The following is a 22,658-nucleotide window of genomic DNA, read 5'->3' as shown; positions in this document are numbered from 1 at the left end:
TTTACTGTTTTGTTTGTATGCACTATCAAATATTTAAGATATAACAAACACCAGTTGACTTTGACATTTTGCCTTATGATATCTCAACATCGTGACTATTTTACATTTTTTTTGCTGCTACATTGTGATACTCTGTGTACATTTTTGCATCTGAACACTGTCTATGTTTTTGACATAACATGTTTTCTGTCACGCTATGCTGTATGCTCAATTATATCGCTATAAACCAGATTTTATTTAATGGGTATATGCTCTAAATGCAAGACATTAATCAATGTTCATCATTTTCGGAAAGAAATAACGTGTAAAAGAAATAAATTAATAGAAATGGGAATTTCACCTTCGAAATGAACGAAAGAAGATGCAATACCTCGTCACGAAGAGTAAATGGATCAGAATTAACAAGCATTAACAGAACTTACTATACACATCGTATGATAGCAGTCTTAACTAATTTTTTCTTTCAGAATACGAGGCGATTGATGCAGGCTGTCAGACAGAACTACACATCTTAGTTTTAGTGATGAAATATGCTAGAAATAAGGAACTCTATACTATGAATAGTTGTATAATGAATAATGAAGTGACTTTTTTGCAGATGATAATGAATGATGATGAATAGTGATGCAGAATATGCTAATATGGATAATGAAGTTTCTCTTTATAGGTGATGATAATAATGGAGTTATGATGATTTGGATAATGAAGTTTTTCTTTGCAGATGAGGATAATGTTGAAGTTTACGTATTTATGCTATGTAGTTATTTAAGTATTTGTTGCAGTTCGTTTTGACAGTATGTCTTATGTCGCATGGTATGATGACTGAAGGTTTTGGAAAGGACAGCTAGAGAACATATATATTTAATACACATTTCATTACCTGTCAGTTCGAAGTTCACTACTTTTCAGCATAATATGCATTTCTTCTTTCAGCTTAATAATCCATTTTGTATTTTTTTGCAGGAGAAATTATTCACGAAATTAATATGCTATAAGCAGTAGGTCATTAAACCTGTCTCTTTCATGAATGTGATCACATATACTCTATTTGTTTCATAACCTTGCTACAGCTGACTCATGACGAATGACGTTACCCATCTTCATTTGCAGCAATAAGTCAAAAGCAAATATTGTTATGCCCCAGCAATTAATTATGGATCCCAACGCAATGCATTGCTATCACAAAAGAAAAAATGTATTACCAGTCCCAAATAATGCTAAGAGAGTTATGAGTAATACTGAATGATGTTTTCTAATCACAGACTTTGAGTAATAGTTACAGAGTGTTACATTTTTAATATGTCTTATGTCACTTGAATGATGAGTTCTGAGTAATAGTGAATGATATTTTGTAATAATGCATGCATTCTCTATACTCTTTAACTCCTGTTTTGAAGGATGACTTCTGATGTTTTGTAACTGGCCAATGAGTGCCAATAATTATTTTTAAATATGTCATATGTCACTTGAATAATGAAAAATGTTTTGTAATATTCAATACTTGCTGACCAATGAATGCCACTGTTTCTTATACTTTAAATTTATATTATGTCACTTTCGTGCTATATATATGAATAGCAGTAGCTTGATGCTACATTCATTAGCTCCTGTTTTGAATGATGACTTCTGATGGTTTGTAACTGGTCAATGAGTGCCAATGTTCTCTGTAAACAGTTCACTTATGAGCATTAATCTGTAATACTTCATACATGGTACAAAAATGTTCAGTAACTGGGCGATGAGCGCGAAGAATTACTGAAATCAGTAGATAGACTAGTGTAATTATCAATGATGACTGGCATAAGACTTAATGTCCTTCACCTTCTGATCTAATTACCAGAAATTACTGCAATATCCGTTTGTCCTATCTATCCTCATGATCATGGAGCACTATATTTAGTTTTTGCACTAATTCTACGTTGGTGTACCTTACAAGAACGTGGTGTTGACACGACATGCTGTCCACCACCTTGAGTGATGGACATGTTATTATGGTCCCACTGTTTGGTGTACCTAATGTACTACCAAAATGATAACATGGAATATTAATACGACATTTCAGTGTCTTGGCTACACTGATTAATACTTCAGGGAAAAGAACTTCAGATTGTCTCACTTGGTGTTGTGCTTCTGTAGAAAGATATGGACTAAGTGCAGCTGCGTGCAACCTAATGTGCTACAACCATAATGCAATCCTTCCCTTTCCTATCCTAGTTCTTGTAAAATAGTAAAAAAAACTACAGTGTGTGTGCACTTTTGTCATTTGTAATTATGATTTGTATTCATTGCGTATACATTTTGTGATTTGCTGATATATTCTGAACTACAGTGCGTGTGCACTTTTGTCATTTGTTAATATGATTTGTACTCATTGTGTATACATTTTGTGATTTCCTGATATGTTCTGAACTACAGTGCGTGTGCACTTTTGTCATTTGTTAATATGATTTGTACCCATTGCGTATACATTTTGTGATTTCCTGATATGTTCTGTACTACAGTGCGTGTGCACTTTTGTCATTTGTTAATATGATTTGTACTCATTGCGTATACATTTTGTGATTTCCTGATATGTTCTGTACTACAGTGCCTGTGCGCTTTTGTCATTTGTTAATATGATTTGTACTCATTGCGTATACATTTCGTGATTTCCTGATATGTTCTGTACTACAGTGCATGTGCACTTTTGTCATTTGTTAATATGTTTTGTACTCATTGCGTATACATTTTGTCATTGCTTGATATGTTCTGTACTCAGTGCATGTGCACTATATTTTATTTCATGTTCTGCACTTATATATATATATATATATATATATATATATATATATATATATATATTCTGTGATTGTAAACTTAGTTAATTAGGAAAAATTTGTTGCTCATGACAAGTCCAATTGACTCACCATCGCTGCCAAATTTTTGCCCCCCCAGTGGAGGGTTATGTAAGAGGTATGCGATGTATGCGCTGCCTGCAATAGGCAAGGCATAGGAGAGTCTCTGACCAGAGAGCAGTATGTTGTTAGTTGTCGCTAGTCTGCTAGTCTTGAGTGGTCTGCGTGAGTCGGCAGTAGTCTTCAGTAGTCTGCGTGAGTCGGCAGGAGTCGGCGCGTGTCTGCGCTTGTGTGCAGTCTGCTCTGGTCGGGACTCTGGAAGATGAGTATTATTGTAGAAGGTAAAGAAGCAGCCTTGCGCATATCTAGTAATGGATGTTAACTATCATCAATTTCTTTTTAACAAATGCCCCAACAATAATTTTATAATATAAAGTAATTTCTTTTTTTTAAAAAAAAGGAAAGCATTCATTTCAATTTAAAGATTTTATCCAATGGATAATTATTTCTTTCACGAATCACAAAGCATAGGCCAGCATTGCACGAAGCTGTGCCGAAAAATTTTTTAGGTAAGAGCAGATACATTCGCAGTTTTTATTGAGGTAAGAATTTTTGCTTTTTCTATTCAGAGCACAGGGCCAGGACGCAGCGCTGCTGTCGTCTTAAAATTTACCAGGTTACTGAATTTTTTTTATTATTTTGGTGTATAGGAATTTTTCTGTTTCGAACTTAACATTAAATGAGAAAAGAATTTTGTGGGTACATTAAATGTGAATGCATTTCTGCATGTAGATACTAAATGGGAACCAAATTTTGTTCAGAGGATACAATATTTAAAATTCCTTTAATTCTTATTTCCGCGGGAGGTTACACTTGGTTCATTTCATTTAATATTATTTTTGTGGGGAGGTTACAATCTTCTGTAAAGTTTGGAAGGTAGGAGACGAGATACTGGCAGAAGTAAAGCTGTGAGGACCGGGCGCGAGTCGTGCTTCAGTAGCTCAGATGGTAGAGCACTTGCCCGCGAAAGGCAAAGGTCCCGAGTTCGAGTCTCGGTCGGGCACACAGTTTTATTCTGCCAGGAAGTTTCAAAGTGAAATTATTTCGGAAGTTCATCCAGACGCAATAAAATCCATTTTGAGCCTCCTGGACCACGTAGTCATAGTGTAAAGAACATGTAATTTTCAGGATTTTAAAAGCAGAACAAAAGTTGTTAGAATAATAAGGAGCGTTAATTTGATCTTACGTCAGATAGGATTGAAAACTTGTAGTATACACTTTACGAGAAATACTGTTATGTTTTATTTGCATTGATATAATGTAATTTTTGGAAAATTTTAGCTATGTGCAATGGTGCATCTGAGATGAGAATGGAATTCCTGAAATCAATCAGGTAATAAAAAAGCTACAAAAGCGCTCTGCAAACAGAGACTATTTTATTTATAACTACTAATCATATACGGCTGTGTTCTCGCCATCTACTGCGATATATAGTCAAGAGCAATAGATTTCATTGAACGCTTCATGGATGAGTCAGCTAATGCTAATGCTGGCTTCGTTCAGTTTGTATTGTGTATTGAACCGCGGACCTAGAAACGACGGAGAGGCTTCGTCCCGTCGTAGCCCTCAGGGGTTCAGAACCCCACAACAGGCCACAGCAATCCACCCATCCCACCACCGCCTCACATCGAACCCATTGGGCGGTTCGGCCCCCAGTGGACCCCCCCCCCTCCACCCCCCCCCCCCCCAAGGAACGTCTCATACCAGACGAGTGTAACCTCAAATGTTCGCGTGGTAGAGTCATTATGGTGTACGCGTACGTGGAGACAGTCTTTGCGCAGCAATCGCCGACATAGTATAACTGAGGCGGAATAAGGGGAACCATTCGCATTCGCCGAGGCAGATGGAAAACCGCCTTAAAAACCATCCACAGGATGGCCGACACACCGGACCTCGACACTAATCCGCCGGGCGGATTCGTGCCATCACGCCTTCCCGCTTGGGAAGCAGCACGTTACACTGTGTGGTTAGTCGCACGGGCTCTTCGTTGAGTTTGATGTCGGTCTGCGAGACTTCAGCTAACTTTAAATCTGCCCTCGTCGGAGCAACCTTCTAATATAACAGACTAGAGAACCTACCGCAGGCTTACATACAGTTGGTTTTAGGTGACTTATTATGAATGTCTTGTTACAGGTAACTGGGCCACAATTGGCGATTGATAGAGTAAGGACAACATTAAAACACTTTAAAATTTATTTTAATATTGCAAAGTCGCACCATCTTGGTCACTGCTAGCCTAACAATAATACTCAATGCAATAATCCAGCACAGTGTAAACACTTTGTAACACTGTTATCGACGTTACCTAAAATGATCTCTCTAGCTTCCTTGTCTGTTTTTACTTAATGTAATTTCTATGTAACCAATGCCTTGGATGTAACATCGCTGTAAATATTTTATTTATTATTTATGATAATTTATGTAATTCTAATTAAGCTATAAATGGAATTTCAAAAGTAGTGTGCTGTAAAAGAATGTAAAAGTTAACATTTTATTTATAATACTGATTCATGAATAGGGAAAGTAGGTTTGTAATCATGTAAAACTTGGAGAGCAGTCAATCCGCAACGGAATTGGCTAGGCAGGAGTAGAAAAGGTGGATCTGGCGGTCGAACTACAAGGCGCCTGTGTGGCATGAGCTAGTCGCTGGCTACTAGGCAAAGGGTGCACATCTTATGAACTGATAGAGGCGAGAAGAACTGCAAGATTATATAATACAGCCTCGGATGCGGAATTAATTCGACTTATTATTCATAGCGTACTTTGATTAACTCTGCACTACGAAAATGCGGCACTAAGAAGAGAATTCTGAAAGCCTGTTACACAAGAACAGCCATGGTTACTTCTGCCGCCTTTTTTGAATAGCACAAGAGATCGACACTGACACTGCCTTCATTTCAAATTATCAGTTGAGTACTGCATAATTGTATGAACGAGTTATCTGGTTTAGTTTTCAATAATAATTTTGTGTTCGGTAAACTATTTGTTGAGCCACCGTATTATATCCTTGACATGGTCCTATCTCGAGTGCTACGATGAAACCGAGCACCCCATTTTACTGAAATGAAAAGCAGTTATCTTCCTTAACAAAAGTTAACGAACTTTGTGTAGATGTAAAGTACGTAATTATTTAATGAGCATAACTTTTTAAATACTCCACGTAGTTTTCATAAATGTACAGTTAAAGTTTCATCAAACTACAATTACTAATGGAAGATTTTAAGTGTTCATTTCAAATATTTTTCTTATTGAAATAATAGTGTTAACAATTTCATGTGTGACTATTTAACAGTGTTTCCCATACTGTGTTGTGACTAAACTGTTGAGTCTCGATCTGAGTCTATCAATTGATTAGTTTCTAGGTCCCCATGTTAACAGTTGAACCTGATTTAGAGGTCATATTACCATAACAAAAATCAAGAGTAAGCAACTGGCAATAAATATTCAAACTGTAACTGGATCCATGTATCACATGTTTCACTTGTGCTAAATAATATAAGGAAGTGATTTTTCTTGAGAATGCAGATAATAATCAGTTCAAAAGATACAATTACAAGTATTTCAACGCTAGTAATTTCCTATAATGAAACTGACAAAAGAACCTTTTGTCCAGGTCAGTAGTGCTCCATCATTAGTAGTTTTTCACCTTCCTACTGTAATGTACAGATAGTAAGATTACTGAGATCCAATTGTTGCCTAAAGATATTAATACTCCTTCTATGTAATTCAAGTCAAATCACTGGTACATTACTTACTAAATTGCGCTACTGTCATGTATCTAATCAGTAAAACAGAAGTTCAGTAACAAGTAAATTCAGTCCCGATAATTAACTTCCTTTACGAACCATCCTAGTATTGTACAACTTTGCCTAAATAGGCTGGCGACCGTTTCTTCTTAGGTAGTTACAGTTCACTCGATAACTAATAGAACCTTGGTTCGATTTCCGTTTGTGTTGCTATTTTTTTCTCTCTATAATACATCTACATCTACATCTACATTGATACTCCGCAAGCCACCCAACGGTGTGTGGCGGAGGGCACTTTACGTGCCACTGTCATTACCTCCCTTTCCTGTTCCAGTCGCGTATGGTTCGCGGGAAGAACGACTGTCTGAAAGCCTCCGTGCGCGCTCTAATCTCTCTAATTTTACATTCGTGATCTCCTCGGGAAGTATAAGTAGGGGGAAGCAATATATTCGATACCTCATCCAGAAACGCACCCTCTCGAAACCTGGCGAGCAAGCTACACCGCGATGCAGAGCGCCTCTCTTGCAGAGTCTGCCACTTGAGTTTATTAAACATCTCCGTAACGCTATCACGGTTACCAAATAACCCAGTGACGAAACGCGCCGCTCTTCTTTGGATCTTCTCTATCTCCTCCGTCAACCCGACCTGGTACGGATCCCACACTGATGAGCAATACTCAAGTATAGGTCGAACGAGTGTTTTGTAAGCCACCTCCTTTGTTGATGGACTACATTTTCTAAGCACTCTCCCAATGAATCTCAACCTGGTACCTTTCCACAGTCGAAAAACAGTCTGGCATCTTTCAATTGCGCACAGTCATGGTAAAAGAAAGATCCTTTCATAGGAATTACGTTATCGGTTCAAATGGTTAAATGGCTCTGAGCACTGACTTACCATCTGTGGTCATCAGTCTCCTAGAACTTAGAACTACTTAAACCTAACAAACCTAAGGACATCACACACATCCATGCCCGAGGCAGGATTCGAACCTGCGAACGTAGCGGTCATGCGGTTCCAGACTGAAGCGCCTAGAACCGCACGGCCACACCGGCCGGCAACGTTATCGGCATATCACTATCGAATTATTTAATAGCAGCCGGTGGTATTATACGTGGCTTTTTCCGTGACTAGACTAAATGTTTCTGCTAGGGGAACTTTCCAAGAAATTATTTCCTTGACCAGACCAATAAAATTTACAGTTTAACGTCGTAAAAAATTGAACTTATGATTAGAGACTTTCAAACATCCTTACAAATTTCAGTTACCTTAATCTTATTTAAAGGAGTAATCAACTGTCTCCTTTCCATTCTTACTCACGAAGCATATTAAGCATAACCAAATCAACTCTGAAATCTTTATACTTATGATAATACACAAGTGAACACACAAGAGAACATAAAAATTTTGTTTAGGACTTACAGAAAGTAAAAAATGATCTTAGTGCTCACTAACATTAGTTTTGATACAATTGGAAACGGAACATTGCTTCCCTTTTAGTAACGCCAAGTCCATTGCTCTATCACACACCTTGTCCAACGATATGTTCCATCCGTCTACCTCAGTCACTATAAAGACAAGAAAATATCAGCTATTACACGTGTAACAGTTTAGTATCAGAGACCAGAAATAGCAAAAATTTTTAGAACGCAAATAGTTTCAACTGCATTCACTTGACACGACAGTCCCCGACCGCGGCCTTACGCGAGCGCGATTAATAAATACCAAACATAAGAGAGCACCAACTAATTCCGCAATTAGCGACAACACCCACTTCATAAATTTCTCATGTACAACACACCCAAGCAACCATTCAGTGCCTATGGCAAAGACTGCACAGTCCACAGAGGACAAGGCTTTAATCGCATGGATGAGCAGAGTGATACCGAGACACCATAAATTGTCCTTCGATGAAGGTGAAGATCCTGTTACATCGACGAATAACAGCATCTTTTGCAAACTTTCCATTAACCCAGCGGCTTCAAGTATCGTGCCACTTGAGACACGTTACGTGCAGCGCTGCCTGCTTTTAATCACCGTGCCTCATACCGCACTTCCTGTGTGGGTGATGGTAACCACCGTTACCTGAGTATCTCCCATCAAGTAAACACCAGCACTCCGCTACCCAGGTCCCTTGCGTCTCCGTACGTCCGTGCCTCTCTCCAAAAGCACATACGTTCCTCTTTTCGGAGCCTGCCCGTTCCACAGAGTACAAATGCCTATGAAGTGAGCATTTGAAAGCGCACAAGGAATTCTGTCCTCAACATCTCCCGCAGCCCATGTCACGTGATTTTGGGACGGCGCATTTTAGCCCGTATAGCGCTTACAGTATTTTGAGTGTTTCACTTCGCTGGTACAAGTAGATCACCTTCAGCAGTACCATGGAACTCTGTATACTCGCCTTACAGATATCTTAACAATTTGATCCCAGGGACTGAAGTTATCCAATCTCTGCTCTAATTAATTACGTTACAATGACACTGTAGACCGCGCCGGAGTGTCACGAAAAAACAGTGCATCTGAAACTATGAAACCGTTACACTAAATATGGTAATTTTCCATAATTATTTTCAGTTTTTCGCTATTTACCTTTCTATTTTTATAAACAAGTTCAATATTCATGAAGTTTTTTCGTCATATCATTAGAAAAGTAAAACCATACACTTAGCAGAAAAAAAATAGAAAATTCAAGATCAGTGCTACATTTTGGATCTTTTTAGATCTTCTACTTCACTGATTCACATTGTCGAATTTATTGTGATTAATTACGTTAATTACGTTACAATGTCACTGTATATGAAACTGTTCCGTGCAGAAATACGTGAATACACGCATGTGTTTGAGAACCTGCATAAACTGCAGGAAATTAATCATACTGTCATGTATACATTTTGTCTGCATATGAACATAGTACCTATGTGTTTACACTAACTGGTAGTTTACTGAAATAGACTTGCAAATTTATCTAGCGCGTATCTCGTAAACATATGGCTATAAAATAGCAGACCCGTCGGAGGTCCGAGTCCTCCCTCGGCCATGTGTGTGTGTGTGTGTGTGTGTGTGTGTGTGTGTGTGTTGTCCTTAGCGTAAGTTAGCTGAAGTTAGGTTATGTAGTACGTAAGACTAGGGTCCAATGACCTCCGCAGTTTGGTCCCATAGTCCTTACTACAAATTTCCAAAAATCGCATAAATTATGTCTACAGTACAAGACCTTATAATACTGTGTCGAGGTATATAAAGTCCACTACTTTAAGTATTTCGTTTCTTAATCTAATTCCCTCAACATCGGCCGATTTAATTCGACTACATTTCATTACCCTTGTTTTACTTTCTTTGATGTTCATCTTATACCCTCCTTCCAAGGCATTGTCCATTCCATATATAAAGTTCCTTGTATCAATAAGACATTTATAATTACACACTTGTTGCAGATACCTATGAAAAGTAACTGGTCCTCCTTTCACATACTTCTTTCTCTTTACATCCGTGGCATGACAATGCTGCACCATAGCTGTTGCTAAAACTCAAACGTGCAGAAATGCGTAGAAAACAAGGCAAATACGTGAAATATGCAAGTTTCGCTGTTACCACAAATTGTAGACGAGCATCGTCGTCCCAAAATCACATGCGCAGCAGCCTACGCTCACTCCAAAGATATACACTACTGTCCATTAAAATTACTACACCACGAAGATGACGTGCTACAGACTCGAAATTTAACCGACAGGAAGAATATGCTGTGATATGCAAATGATTAGCTTTTCAGAGCATTCACACAAGGTTGGCGCCGGTGGCGACACCTACAACGTCCTGACATGAGGAAAGTTTCCAACCGATTTCTCATACACAAAACAGCAGTTGACTGGCGTTGGCTAATGAAACGTTGTTGTGGTGCCTCGTGTAAGGAGGAGAAATGCGTACCATCACATTTCCGACTTTGATAAAGGTCGGATTCTAGCCTACCGCGATTGCGGTTTATCGTATAGCGACATTCCTGCTCGCGTTGGTCGAGATCCAATAACTGTTAGCAGAATATGGAATCGGTGGTTTCAGGAGAGTAATACGGAACGCCGTGCTGGATCCCAACGCTCTTGCATCACTAGCAGTCGAGATGACAGGTATCTTACCTGCATGGCTGTGACGGATCGTGCAGCAACGTCTCGACCACTGAGTCAACAGATTAGGACGTTTGCAAGACAACAACCATCTGCACGAACTTCGACGACGTTTGCAGCAGCATGGACTCTCAGCTCGGAGACCATGGCTGCGGTTACCCTTGACGCTGCAACACAGGCAGGAGCGCCTGCGATGGTGTACTCAACGACGAAGCTGGGTGCACGAATGGAAAAACGTCATTTTTTCGGATGAATCCAGGTTCTGTTTACAGCATCATGTCGCCATACTGGCGTACACCCGGCGTGATGGTATGGGGTGCCATTGGTTGCACGTCTCGGTCACCTCTTGTTCGCATTGACGGCACTTTGAACAGTGGACGTGGACGTGTTACGACCCGTGGCTCTACCCAACATTCGATCCCTGCAGGATGATGCACGACCGCATGTTGCAGGTCCTGTACGGGCCTTTCTGGGTACAGAAAATGTTCGGCTGCTGCCCTGGCCAGCACATTCTCCAGATCTCTCACCAATTGAAAACGTCTGGTCAATGGTGGCCGAGCAACTGGCTCGTCACAATACGCCAGCCACTACTCTTGATGAACTGTGGTATCGTGTTGAAGCTGCATGGGCAGCTGTACCTGTACACGCCATCCAAGCTCTGTTTGAGTCAATGGCCAGGCGTATCAAGGCCTCTATTATGGCCAGAGGTGGTTGTTCTGGGTACTGATTTCTCGGGATCTATGCACCCAAATTGCGTGAAAATGTAATCACATGTCAGTTCTAGTATAATATATTTGTCCACTGAATACCCGTTTATCATCTGCATTTCGTCTTGGTGTAGTAATTTTGATGGCCAGTAGTGTACATACTCTATGGACCGCTCCACAGATAAACATTTTAAACGTAGGCAGGGCTGCTCGGCCAGCACAAATAAGCTAGAGCCAACCTAAATAATCGTGCAGCACACCGCATAGCGGCAAAATAAGGTCGTACCACATCCAAATCTTACAACAGTAACGAAACGAAAAGTTGAGAGTCAGGAAGAACAGTGCGGGCTCATTCTGACTGCGAACCCAGACCCGCGTGCCGGGTTTGCAGAGAAGCCCCACACACAGGCACGCCAGCCAGCTGTACCCTATCCCGCGCGCGCCCAAATACGCCAGCAGATATTTGATTCCGGCGGGGCCGGTGCCCGGGCCGTACATGAATAATGCAGCGGCGCGCAGTTTTAATATGTTTTATTCAACTATTGCTGTCCGGCTCTGTCAACATCCGCATTACAGCTGGCGCGAGTATGCAAGATATTTATACCTACATCCGAGCGACCGAAAATATAAATAAGCAAACAAACAAATAAATGTGGAAATTGCGAATCGGCATGGACGTGAACGTGCTTTCTCTTTCCGAACGCAAACGCATGCAAGCCCCTAGTCGCAAACACAAACACGGCGAGCGGCACGTGCAAGCCTACACACACACACACACACACACACACACACAAGTTCGACAGAGCGTATTGACAACCAGCATAGAAAAATACCATGTATAAGTTGCGACAAACCTCATAGAGCACAGTACGCTACTTTCTGGCCGACAAACGAAACAAGCCATTAATTAGTGTGTTTGCTGTCCTTTTCAGCGCTAAGCATGCGACAGCATGCGGCACAAATACGTTACAAAACGCCGCACTCACACCTGGGGGGCTGTTGGTGACAGAAAGATAGGGTCAAGTGTTTTGGAAAGCCCTTGGGTTAGGAACCTTTTGTATGCTCAACAGGAAGATCTCTTACTGTAACTATTGTACAGTACAGCGGCAAAATTTGAATGTTACACGCTTCATCCAGCTTAGGCAATTGTAGCGAACTGGTTGATTCTTATTGCCTTAGATTGGGCGTACCGTGCGCCTTGAGAGGCTTACGGAGGCATCGTTTAGTTCGTGGGCGGTTTCTGAGAAAACCCGAAAAAATTGTTTTTCACCATTCTTTCGCCTCCAGCAGCGGTTATCTAAATAACTAACCGTAGAAAATTGCTCAAATTTTAGTGGCATATTCTCGGGCATTAATCTATAAGTGCCAACTTCACGTTTTCAAATTTATATCCGTTAACGAAAAACATGGTTTTTGGGTACCAAAATCAAGCCGTGGATCCCAACAAGGCTATGCACAGCGAATGGCTGAAATTTTTAGCATATATTCCTAAGATCCCGATCTCGAACAAACTTGAAAATATTCTTGATATATTTATCCGTTTACGAGATACAGAGGTTGATACACTGTTGTGGTCTTCAGTCCAGAGACTGGTTTGATGCAGCTTTCCATGGTACTCTATCCTGTGCAAGATTCTTCATCTCCCAGTACCTACTGCAACCTACATCCTTCTGAATCTGTTTAGCGTATTCATCTCTTGGTCTCCCTCTACGATTTTTAATCTCCACGCTGCCCTCCAATACTAAATTGGTGATCCCTTGATGCCTCAGAATATGCCCTACCAACCGATCCCTTTTTCTAGTCAAGTTGTGCCACAAACTCCTCTTTTCCACAATTATATTCAATACCTCCTGGTTCAAATGGCTCTGAGCACTATAGGACTCAACTTCTGAGGTCATCAGTCCCCTAGAACTTAGAACTACTAAAACCTAACTAACCTAAGGACATCACAGACATCCATGCCCGAGGCAGGATTCGAACCTGCGACCGTAGCGGCCTCGCCGCTCCAGACTACAGCGCCTAGAACCGCACTACCACTCTGGCCGGCAGTACCTCCTCATTAGTTATTTGATCTACCCATCTAATCTTCAGCATTCTTATGTATCACCACATTTCTAAAGCTTCTCTTCTCTTCTTGTCTAAACTATTTATCGTCCACGTTTCACTTCCATACATGGCTACACTCCATACAAATACTTTCAGAAAAGACTTCCTGACACTTACATCTATACTCGATGTTAACAAGTTTCTCTTCTTCCGTAACGCTCTCTTTGCCATTGGCAGTCTACATTTTATGTCCTCTCTACTTCGACCATCATCAGTTATTTTGCTTCCCTTATAGCAAAACTCATTTAATACTTTAAGCGTATCATTTCCTAATCTGATTCCCGCAGCATCACCCAATTTAATTCGACTACATTTCATTATTCTCGTTTTGCTTTTGTTGATGTTCATCTTATCCTCCTTTCAACACACGGTCCATTCCGTTCAGCTGCTCTTCCAGGTCATTTTCTGTCTCTGACACAACTACAATGTCATCGGCGAACCTCAAAGTTCTTATTTTTTCTCCATGGATTTTAATTCCCACTCCAAATTTTTCTTTTGTTTCCTTTACTGCTTGCTCAATATACAGATTGAATATCATCGGGGACAGGCTACAACCCTGTCTCACTCCATTTCCAATCACTGCTTCGCTTTCGTGCCCCTCGACTCTTATAACTGCCATCTGGTTTCTGTACAAATTGTAAATAGCCTTTCGCTCCCTGTATTTTACCCCTGCCACCTTCAGAATTTGAAAGAGAGTATTCCAGTCAACATTGTCAAAAGCTTTCTTAAGTCTACAAATGCTGAAACGTAGGTTTGTCTTTCCTTAATCTATTTTCTAAGATACGTCGTAGGGTCAGTATTGCCTCACGTGTTCCAACATTTCTACGGAATGCAAACTGATCTTCCCCGAGGTCGGCTTCTACCAGTTTTTCCATTCGTCTGTAAAGAATTCGCGTTAGAATTTTTCAACTGTGACTTACTAACTGATAGTGCGGTAATATTCACATCTGTCAACTATGTGATGAAAAGTATCCGGACACCCCCAAAAAACAACTTTTTTTCAAATTAGGTGAGTTGTGCTGCCACCTACTGCCGCGTACTCCATATCAGTAGCCATCGACATTGTGAGAGAGCAGAATGGAGCGCTCCGCAGAACTCACGGACTTCGAACGTGGTCAGGTGATTGGGTGTCATTTGTGTCACACGTCTGTACGTGAGATTTCCACACTCCTAAACATCCCTAGGTCCACTGTTTCCGACGTGATAGTGAAGTGGGAACGCGAAGGGACACGTGCAGCACAAAAGCGTACAGGCCAACCTTAGCTGTTGATTGACAGAGATCGCCGACAGTTGATGAGGGTCGTAATGTGTAATACGCAGAAATCTATCCAAACCATCACACAGGAATTCCAAACTGCATCAGGATCCACTGCAAGTACTATGACAGTTAGGCGAGAGGTGAGAAAACTTGGATTTCATGGTCGAGCGGCTGCTCATAAGCCACACATCACGCCGGTAAATGCCAAACGACGCCTCGCTTGGTGTAAGGAGCGTAATCATTGGACGATTTAACAGTGGAAAAACGTTGTGTGGAGCGCCAAATCACGGTACACAATGTGACGATCCGATGACAGGGTGTGGGTATGGCGAATGCCCGGTGAACGTCATCTGTCAGCGTGTGTAGTGATGGTGTTATGGTGTGGCCGCGTTATTCATGGAGGGGGCTTGCATCCCTTGTCTTGTGTGGCACTATCTAAGCACAGCTCTACAATGATGTTTTAAGCACCTTCTTTGTTCCCACTATTGAAGAGCAATTCGGTGATGGCGGTTGCATCTTTCAACACGATCGAGCACCTGTTCATAATGCGAGGCCTGTGGCAGAGTGATTGCATGACAATAACATCCCTGTAATGGACTGGACTGCACAGAGTCCTGACCTGAATCCTATAGAACATCTTTGGGATGTTTTGGAACGCCAACTTTGCGCCAGGCCTCACCGACCGACATCGATACCTCTCCTTGGAGCCGCACTCCGTGAAGGATGGGCTGCCATTCTCCAAGAAAACTTCCAGCACCTGATCGAACGTATGCCTGCGAGAGTGGAAGCTGTCATCAAGGCTAAGGGTGGACCAACACCATATTGAATTCCAGAATTACCGATGGAGGGCGCCAGGAACTTGTAAGATTTTCAGCCAGATGTGCGAATACTTTTAATCACATAGTGTAATTATCTACTTGTAGCAGTAAAATACGCACTTAAAATACAGTGTGAGGAGAAAATGTAGTTTATATTCTATGAAGGGTGTCCGTTATCATCAGAAGGATTCTAGAAATTTCGTGTTGTAGAACTGAAGCACATGCAGAATTTTTGTCCACACAGAATCCGGTCTGAGATTTAAAATTAACTTTGCGTTATTTCAGTTTCGCATAAGTAAACTACAAAATTTTATTGACCAATAAAGTTCTTCTCGTGTGAGATACATGCTCTGTTGTAGTGGGAAAAAGAAGGGAACCAGCAGAAAAACACTCCCGTCGGAGCACAAAACAGGCGAATACGATTCTGTTTGAAAGACTGACTGAAGAGCGGGGTACCAGCTGTCTCATTCTACCTTGATCAGCACCTGTAAAATTTTTCGCAAAAAGTTTCACAAGCGAACGTATTCACGCTTTTTGTGCTGAGAGAGGAGGAGTCAGTGGTAGTGGGAAAGAGACAGAAAAGTAATAAATGTTGGAAGATAGTAGACAGTTTTGGCATAGAAGAAAACGACAGAGACAATGGCAATATCAGAGAAAGAAAATGGCACAGTGGCAGTGGGACATAGTTGATAGTGACGGAACAGAGCTAGCAAAAGAGTGAAGGAGACAGAGCCAGCGGGAGAGGAGTGACGAGAAGAAGGCGGAAGTCCATGAGAAGCAGTGACAATTGGAGAATGAGTTTATGACCATGACAACGATGAAGAGAGAGTCAGTGACAGCAACATTCGGAAAGAATGAATTACATATTAGCAGCAAGAGAGAGCAGGAGGGAGAGAGTGACAATGAGAGGAGATAGTGATAGGACAGAACGAAGGAGACTGTTCTGTTAGGCAGGAGACAGAAAGACACAAAGAGATAATGACGATGAGTTGGGTTGAAAGAGTGAGTGAGGTTAGACAAGTGCGAGCGGATGGGTATGAGCGACTTGCAGCTATGGCCTTATGGGAGTGAGCGACTTACAGTTAGGGGAGATTGTTGGAGTGTACGTCGCATGTTAAAAAGGGCGCGAAAATGTTCGCATTTAAAATTTTTTGGGAAAATTTTTATAGGTGCTGAGTAAAATAAAATGTGGCAGCCGGTACTCCACTTTTCAGCCACAGTCTTCTCTATTCCCATGAGAGCATTTTTCCAGTTGCAAAAGGAGTTTGGTTTTTGTACGTCAGCCGTCTGTGAAACAACATATTGTCTAACTCACCGAAATATCTGAACAACAATACTATCCCTTTTTGACTACTGATAGTTTTTTCGTTTTTTGTGTAAATAATGATTTGAGTGTTAGGCTGAAATGAGAAAGTTCACAAGAAAACAGCGCTCCCAAAAAACGAATCAACGAATCCGGAGAAAGCTCATAACAAACAAATGTCAGCCCTTACAGTCTTTAAATAATTAACTAGAGAAAAACCAATTTTTAATAAAAGACCCTTTTAGATAGGAATAAAAAGTATGATATCTCCTAGCCCAGCAGCCATTCCTAACACCACAAAGACAGTCCTGAAAATCTGCCATTGAGTATTTTACAGCTTTGAAAATATTTGTCAGATTTAAAACGAAAAACGTGGGGCATATGCAATAGGCGATAGTGAGAAGGTAGACTTCTCATGCGCCACTAATATATTACATTCGCCTCTTTTTTTTTCTTTTTAAATTGTACAGGTATTGTCATAGCTGTTATAAATTCACAGTCACAAACTTTCAGGACTATGCGGTTGGGGTTAGGAATCTGTGCAGCTTTAGATGAAATTATTTTATACTTTAGTATTGTTAGGAAATTATTGAAAAGTGATTCTATTTAAATATTTGTTTACCAGTTTATAGTCTTGTGTGTGTGTGTGTGTGTGTGTGTGTGTGTGTGTGTGTGTGTGCGTGCGTGCGTGTGTGTGTGTGTGTGTGTGTGTGTGTGTGTGTGTGTGTGTGTATGTGTGTTGTATGTATGTGTGTGTGTGCGTGTGTGTGTATATTATGAGCGCGCGCGTGTGTGGGTGTATGCGCGCGCGTGTGTTTGTGTGTATGCGCGCGCGCGCGCGCGCGCGTGTGTGTGTATGTGTGTGTGTGTGTGTGTGTGTGTGTGTGTGTGTATGCGCGCGCGTGTGTGTATGCGCGCGCGCGCGTGTGTGTGTGTGTGTGTGTGTGTGTGTGTGTGTGTGTGTGTGTGTGTGTATGCGCACGTGTGTGTGTAGGCACGCGCGCACGTGTGTGTATGTGTGTGTGTGTGTATGCGCACGTGTGTGTGTAGGCACGCGCGCACGTGTGTGTACGTGTGTGTGTGTGTGTATGCGCGCGCGTGTGTGTATGCGCGCGCGCGTGTGTGTGTGTGGTGTGTGTGTGTGTGTGTGTGTGTGTGTGTGTGTGTGTGTGCGTGTGTGTGTACGTGTGCGCGTGTGCGTGTGCATGTGCGCAGGAAAATTTTTAATAGATTTCAAATATTTAACGAGATTACAACTGTGATACGTTTGTTGTACATTTCGGGTTTATCTGAATTTCCCTTCACCTGAGACAACCGATATATTACTTCCTCATACATACATCTCGCAAAAATACAGTGAAGGTAAGAATGAGAGAGAATGGAGCTCACATGGAGGCTTACCAGCTATTGTTCTTCTCGCGAACCATGAGTAACTGGAATAGGAAAAGGAGGAAATCGCAGAGATGCACGAAGTGCCCTCCGCCGCACAGCACAGAAGAAAGCGCCTTGTCATCCAGTTCTGATCTATGTTGAAAGTTTCAAGTCTCTAGTTTATCGGGAAGCTAGTTTAAAATGATCGCAAAATACGAACCGAACAGGCAAGAAAGCGACAGAACAAAAAATGTAAATAAATGATGCAACCTTCTATGAAAGGAACACTGACGACGCAGCATTAAGATTTACATTTGCAAATGCCCGAGACAAGACCACAGAGAGAATAAGTTTTATATTTTACTGAAACTGGCTTCCAAAACTGATTAATGAAAGTTGTACATTTAGCCAACAAAATGTAAGTCAAGAGCCGTTCTCATAATGGTTAACGATTCTGTAGATTCCTTTAAAATTTGCGTCGAGATGATTCGCAATTATACTAAGCTGTCAGCTGTGGCCAAAAAAGTTATTCGTCGTGTTATATTTGTTCCACAGATAATTGTACCGATAAGCCAAAATAGTGATTATGACCACTGTCCATCACGAGACACTGCAGCTTGCAGCGCTGCAGGCACGTGACGCGATAAGTGTGTGAGCGGAGTACAGATGAACGGGGAATCATTCTACCAATGATACAGGTCACTAGAGGGAAATACACTAAAGCAAGTGAGTTTGACAAAGAGCAGACTGGTTCGGCTCGGCGAATGGGTAAGACATTTTGGATAATGGCGAAGTTGTCGGCTGTTGTCGTGCTACTGTCGTCAGCGTCTATGGAAAGTGGACGAAGGACGGTGAAAGTACGATTAGCTGACAAGGTGTCGAACATCCACGTTTCGTCGCAGGATATGGATATCTACCTGTGGTAGATCTGAAGAAAGACTACAGTGCTGGTACAGGCGCTAGTGTTTCGAAGCACACCATCCACTGTACATGGAACTTCGCAGCAGACGACCCCTCCGTCTTCCAGTGTTGACCCGTCGTGTGTTACGACTGCATTGGGTGTGGGATCATCGAGGTTGGATCGTGTATGCAGAATATATCCAGCTTTATTTTTTACTGTCTGCATGTTACTGGTCTGTCGTCTCACCCTGTTCCATTCGTTCATCAATTAATTTTAACCGGCAATCGAAATCCCTTTAGTACGAAAAGAACACCGATGCCACAGCGACACAGAAAGCAGAAGACTATCTGGTGAGGTCATTTTAATCTGATGGTAGGGAAGAGGGTAACAGGCAGAACACATCGTCTTCTCAACCTCATCTGTAATAGTATTACTGGAATTTGAGAGAGTATGCAATTAATCGTCTGCTCTTTGCGAATAGGTAATATTGTACGAGGTGTGCTCAAAAGAAAAAAGTACGAAACTACATTGTAGGTATAATAAAAGTCTTTATTCAAAAATAATCACCAGAGGCCTGAGCACAACTATCTCACTGTTTCAGGAGCCCAAGAATTCCCTGTTTCCGTCGTTCCTGCGACTGTGACAGGAGCCCGCGAGTCACTTCCTGTTAAGATGTTTTTGTAGTAGGCCAATCACATGGAAATCGTAGGGCGACGCGTCCGGGCTGTAAGGTGGACGCTGAAGCTGCCTCCACTTGAACTTGGCCACTTCGTTTTGTGTCACGTTGGAGACGTGTGGACGCTCCTTATCGTGAAGCAGAATCACTACGTCAGAGAGCAACCCTGGCCGTTTGGCCCTGATGGACTTGGGTAGGCTACTGAGTGTCTCACGACACACATCACTGTTAAGCGTTTTTCCTTTTGCTCGAGGAATTCGTTGAGTATCGGACCTCGGACGTCGAAAAAGACGGTGAGCATCAACTTGCTGTGGGCACAGCTTTGAACAATTTTATTTTCTTTGCGAGGTAGTAACTACGCATACTGAGGCGCGGGATTAGCCGAGCGATCTAAGGCGCTGCAGTCATGCATGGACTGTGCGGCTGGTTCCGGCTAGGTTCGAGTCTTCCCTCGGGCGTGCGTGTGTGTGTCTGTCCTTACGATAATTTAGGTTAAGTAGTGTGTTAAGCTTAGGGACTGATGACCTTAGCAGCGAAGTCCCATAAGATTTCACACACATTTGAACGTTTTGGACAACGCATACTCCCATTGCATGCTGTTTCGTTTTGTATCTGGCTCGAAGAGATAACACAGGCTGTCCTGACTGGCGACGATCAGCTCCAGGAAAGCATGGTTATCATTATTTGGAACAGGTGTTGCAATTCATTATATTTTCAGCCACTTTAATCTTATTTAACTTTTTCTCTTTTAAACCTAATGCTAGACCCGAGTGCAGTTCCTTTTGAGGTCGCTGAGATTCTTCGGAACCCACTGGACGCTCACCTTTCGGTACCCCAACCTGTAGTGCACAGTTGTCTACACTGGTCCAAACTGGCTACCACAGTCAATGCCAACATTCACACTGTGGCATGCCTATCACTTCTCAGCAGGTCGCTCACCTTTTCGATCAGTTCTGCTGTGATTGTGTTGACCTTGCCTGGTCTCCAGTCGTCACCCAAACACTCCCAGCCATCACGGAAACGGGCACTCCACTTTTTCACTGACTTGTCGGACAGACGGTCTCAACTGTACACGGCCACCGTCAGGCGATTAATATTGACCGGTTTAACCACTTTCGCAGTAAAAAATCTTATAATAACTGGCCGCTCCTCTGCCGTCTAATTTTGCAATGTGTACACCATTATGTCCTCACACGCACTGCCACGTCTCTCCTTATATATCCACGTTGTCCATTTGAGGACTTTTGTGTCTACTATCCATTCAATTTTGTGTTTAATTTCAATATTAATTGAAGTTAATTTCTCTCATAAAATATTTTCCTCCTGAAGTCACTTGTACGGCTTCTTACGATCATCAGTACATGTAAAGTTGATGCATTAAGTTGTCGGTGCTTATATTCAAGATAATAAAAGCGGGTTAAAAGCTGTCAGCTATCTGGGGAAGTTATCCTTGCATTACTGAACAACTGTTTCACCAGGCATCCAGTCTAGTTTACCAAATTGCCAACCAGACTAACATTAAGTATAATCTTTTAGTAGTCATCTTACGACAACCGTTGATATATATATATATATATATATATATATATATATATATATATATATATAAAGAGAATTTAAATAAATCAGTTTATATTTGGACATTTATTTTAACATTGATCATTGTTCCGTTAAAATTTCAGCATATTAAACTTGATTCATAACTAAACTGGTGCCTTATTTAGGATAGTGAAAATGTGAATTTGTAATCTCATGGAACACATCAAATATGGAGCCAAGATTGGGAGACTGCATACAACACTGCATTCATAAAATAACGCACGAAGAACGTTGAAACATATGCAAGAGGAAATTAACCACAACCAACCGATTCAATTTTCACCCAAAGAAGTTAGGGTCGTAGCGCAATCCAGTCTGTCATGAAATTACCACACACTGGTATACTAAATTCATACTAACTCTCTGTGAAATCTTCCCGAAAAGAATAGCTGAGGGCTACTTTGATGATTACACCACATGCTTCACGTGGTCAACTTGGTTTACACAAAGAGTATAACTCCACAATAATTTTGATAATTAAAATAAATTAGATGGAAATGCAATTTACAAAAGAAAAACCTCAAGCTGGTTACTATCGTCATACTATTAACCTGACGGGTCAAACAATTTTATAAGCACGTGGTACTGGTCTCACAAAGTATACCCCACGTGGGTTGAACATAAAGAAAAGTTGCTACATTGAAAAATATTGTCAAGACGAGTCATTCTCATGCACATTCGCCTTTAAGATTGATGATCTTAGTTAGAGTGACGGATCATCAACAGGTGGTTCCACTTTGCTCACAAAGTAGTGACAAAGCAACTGCTGGAAGATATTCTGAACTTCACACTCGAATTACACTGCGTTGCAATTTAAGATAAAATAAGATATTTTGGATCTAAACATGAAACAAAGGTGATTAAATTTTCAGTTAGGCTGTATCTAAGAAATCCATTAGCAGAGACGCGATTAGCCGGAGATCTTACCACTTCAGACGCTCGCCGCTGACAGACTGGTGTGGACACCTACCGAAGGGGCCTCACAGATACAAACGGAAGTGACCAGAGAGGCAGCTTCCTATACCAACATAACAAGGGACAGACAGGACCATACCAAGAATAGAAACCTCTTTGCTTTTAGAAAGCGTAGCTACCTGTTCCGACGTTGGTCCTACTGTTCTCTAGCAGACATGCTTGTCTGCTACCATCAAGCATGCAACTAGAAAC

The sequence above is a fragment of the Schistocerca americana genome, chromosome 1, assembly GCF_021461395.2.
Source record: "Schistocerca americana isolate TAMUIC-IGC-003095 chromosome 1, iqSchAmer2.1, whole genome shotgun sequence".
Classification (NCBI taxonomy): Eukaryota; Metazoa; Arthropoda; class Insecta; order Orthoptera; family Acrididae; genus Schistocerca; species Schistocerca americana.
This window is presented reverse-complemented; position numbering follows the sequence as displayed.